This window comes from Vespula pensylvanica, chromosome 2, assembly GCF_014466175.1.
Source record: "Vespula pensylvanica isolate Volc-1 chromosome 2, ASM1446617v1, whole genome shotgun sequence".
In the NCBI taxonomy this organism is placed as follows: domain Eukaryota; kingdom Metazoa; phylum Arthropoda; class Insecta; order Hymenoptera; family Vespidae; genus Vespula; species Vespula pensylvanica.
Genome location: NC_057686.1, coordinates 4,322,387 through 4,326,993, shown reverse-complemented (window position 1 = coordinate 4,326,993; position 4,607 = coordinate 4,322,387).

Below are 4,607 nucleotides of genomic sequence, written 5' to 3'. Positions count from 1 at the left end.
ACGCATCGTTTATCTTCCGAGCACACTTGATTAATTCCAAATGTATCTCCCTACAATATAAAAAAAAATATATATATAAAAAATAAGAGAACATTTTTTATAAAATTGCAATATATAATAATAATTACTTGGCTTTTTTAATAGTGCTAACGTCTTCGTTCGACTTGTCCGTTCGATGAGTATCAGATGACGGAGAATCGTTCTTCCTGTTATTCCTTATCCGAAGAATTCTTTTATGTTGTGGTGAATCGATGGTAGTTGTAAGCATGTTTTTTAGTAATTCGTTCAATTGACTAAATTTTATCTGTATATTCCTATTTTTGGTTTAAGTATCATTAAAAATTATTAAATATTAACTTTTTTATTATAAATAATAAACTTTCTACTTGCCCCATCCAAAATACGAAAGTAACATCGGTTATTAACCATACGATAAAGGGATAAATTTGGAGATAAAAGAAACGAAAAATTATCCAGGGATTAATTTCAAATAATATTAACCAGTGGTAATTGACTATTGTCAGAGCTATTAAGATGAAAACCAAAAATAACATTATATAATATTGCTGTAAAAAATATTTAGACGAATTCACGGGTATATTCAATTGGTGCATAGTTCGAATACAATTTTCTACTTGTATTGTGAAACGTCTCACTTTCTGCAAAAAATAATTGAGGATAACGTAAAAATCTCAATAAATTGAATAAATTAAAAGAACAAACAAGCTTACCTTTCTTCTCAGAATCCCAATGATAATAGTAGCAACATAAGTGATATAACCATTGTAAATATATAACAGATAAATAATTTGTAAAAGGAACGATTTTATGTTTAAAAGATCTCTTATCAAGAAGGAAGATACAAAGGTAATGGAAATATAAAAAATGATAGAGAAGAAAGCATAAAACATGCCGATCTTATTAATCTTATCATCGATGAAATATTCAAGCAAACCAGTGGTAAAAATCGAATTCAATATTATCAACGGTTTGATATTACGTCGTAGTTCAGCCGAATAAGACATTTTTAAAGTATTCTTCAAAAGAACAGCTGTATTTATTTTTTTCTTTTTCTCCTGAAAGCACTATTTATTTTCAATGGATTGATCGAGCAATTTATTATTCAAAGTTTGGAGAAAAAAAAATGAATGCGGAACATTCTCTGCGGAATTTTGATGAAACACTACGACCGCATAAAACTCATTACTTGCGTTATATTATATTACGTTTCTATTGAATATTATCCTGACCTACGTTTCTCGAAGAGATAAGAATTTCTTTTTTCCTCTATGTGCTTGTTCGATTAAACAAATTTATAGATATTATCTTTTTAACATATAAAAATTAATAAAAAATCGTTATCTTTTACCGTCTTTCAATATTTTTCTTTTTCTTTTCTTATTTCATTGATATATAGAAAGTGAAAAACCATATTGCAGAATAAAATATAATACCGTTTAAAGTATTATCTAATACGTACGATACATTTATCGATTGAAGAATCATTTTTATCCATTATTTATATCGTCGACATTGAAGTATTTATATTAGATCCATTAAATACATTAGGTTTATCTCCGAGTTGAATTAAAATAACGAGAAAGGTAGTAATCGAACCGATGATCTAGAATATGTACAAAGATATTAAATTTTTATAAAATGAAAAGTAAAAGAAATCAATGATCATATTTTCAACGTACAGTGTATATAAATGTATGATCTATATCATAAAAACCGTACGCTGTAAACTTCAAACGATTCTGAACCAATTGGTACATAATATCATGAATCTGAAAAAAATAATTATAGATTTTATCTATTCTATATACATTTCAATATTAAAAATTGATAAAAACTGTTTCTTACTTCATCACGACATTTACGGCTGCTCGAAGGTTCATACAATTCGTAAAGAATGTCTCCAGTGTTCGCAGCATATAACAAAATAACGGAAATCAATATGTGCTTCTATTAACATCTTTTAATGCAGCATTGAATTCTACGTTTTGTAAATATCGGATACAAAAAAGAAAAAAGAATAGAAATTGTTAAAAAGAACATACTTCTGTCATTGTTCTCTCGCATATGTTGTTTATTGCAAAGATTTTGAAGAAAAAACAAAATATCCAATAAATCTGTCCACAAGAATCTTTCATCCAATTGTCATATTTATTCGTAATTCCTATACTATATAAATTGTATAAAAATAAAATGATAATAAAAACGGATGAAGACATGGACATAAGAATTTGTAATCCATAAGCCTCGTTTATAATTCCGGCACATTTTATCAATTCCAAATGGATTTGTCTTTAATGAAAAGGATAAGAGAAAATTGGTTAAAATTAAAAAAAAAATAATAAACTTTTTCGAAATAATTACTTACTTGACTCTCTTTAATTTCTTGAGGTTTTCATTCGCTTTATACGTTCGGTAAATAGTAGATAACGAAGAATCATCTTCCCAGTTATCTTTCATTTGAAGCACTCTTTTATGTTGTGGAGAATCGATAGTTGTGGTCAGCATATTTTGAAGTACAGCATTCAATTGACCAAATAAGATTTTTACATATCTATTTAAGATCACTTGTTATGATTTGGAAATATTTATTTTATTCTGTAATAAATAAAATAATCCACTTACCTGATCCAAAAGATAATAGTAAAATCGGTAATCATCGTTACGGCGACAGGATACGTTTCGAAGTAAAAATACTGTAATATCAAACTGTAGTCTAACGGTAACTTGAAATAGGAGAACCAAATAATATATATTATAATGAAGCCTGATATCATAAAAATAAAAATTATGCCTGCGATACACTGATACCGAAAAACGGAAAAATAATTTTTCAATTGATTAAGTTCATCAATTCCTTGTCTACAAATTTCGAGTTGTCGTAAAAACATATTCATCCGCTGTAAAATAGAATTAATTTATGGCGTTGTACTGTTTATAGCTCTTAATAATTTAATAATCACTCAAAAGAAAAAACCATCAATTAATCGTAAAATCTTTACCTCTCTTCTCATTAAACCAACGGAAATTATTATGATATAGATAAAAATATTATTAATATAAAAATATTTTAGCATTATTCCTGAAATTTCTGTCGCTTGATCGTTTATAAAATACTCCATTATTTGCTTCAATGTAAAAAATAATGTAGCATAGTAAAGTATACAACAAATGGCATAAACAAAGCCAATCCTTCGAATCGTTCGATTAATGAAGTATTCCAGTAGGCCGGTGCAAACAATCGAATTAGCGATAATCAATGGCATAATGGAACGTTGGAACTCCTTCGATCGGAACATTTTAAAGATTTTAGTAATTTTTGTTATTGAATATAGCACTTTTCACTTTCAAAAAAAAACTTTATAATAATTTTTCTTAGAGTTTTGAAAGACTTCTTGATGTGGTTATCGAATGATACTGATGGCTACTACTAACCTTTCTGTTCTTCTTATAATCGAACTGTTTTTGTAATAGATATTATCGTGACTTTCATTCAGCTTGGAATAAGAATTACCACTTTCATACTTACCCTACTTTTTCCATCATATTAAATTCATTCTTGTCTCTTTCATAAAAGGTATTCATACATATTTATACACATTACCTCGTTATCAAATGAAAATCAATACGAAATTATTTCTTCACTGGAATATTATCTTGATATTAATTTTTCTAATTTTGAATGTAATCGACAAATAAGAACATTTATTCTTTCTACCATATCACTTCATATAAAAAAATCAATCATAAATTCTTACAATTTATTATTAAAATTTTATAATAACTCTTTCACAATTTTTACTATTGATAGAACAAAGGGCTATCGTAGTGATTTATAATCCTTATTTTATTGAAACGTTTATTGGCATTATGATAATTGTGCACATTGCTATGATATCGATATACTGAATAATGAATCGGTAATTATTATCTTCATTATTTTATATATTTTTAATAATTTTTTTTACGCTGTTCATACGTAAATAATTGTACATAAATACTTTTGTGTTTGCAATTAATATTATATGAACTAAATGCGAAATATACATTACCATCTATTACCATTTTCAAAGAAAATATTTCTACTCCTGAAAAAAAAATTATTATTTCGTATTTTATTAATGCAAAAATTTTCAATGTTTCCCAAATATAGATTAATTATTTAAACTATTATATTCCTTACAATGGTAAAAAATTGAATTGTCAGTGTAATTTCAATCATATTTACGATAATCGATCATGATTACAAAAAATTTTAAATAGATTAATTTGGAAATAACATTAATCATAAATTTTTCCTGAATTATTATTGGATAATGTTATATTTTCAAAGAAAAATTCTATTGGCACGTTTCCAATTTGAATGAGAATAACGAGGTAAGTTGTGACGGTAGCGATCACCTAAAAATAATCTATATTAGTCGCGTATAATATAAATATAAATTTAAAAATAAAAAATAAAAATTATGCGTTTGACATACATTACGTATCAATGTATAGTCCAGATCGAAAAAGCCACAAATTGTAAATGACAGTGGATTTTGAATAAGTTGTAGAGTAAAGTCACGGATCTAGAAGTATCGATAAGA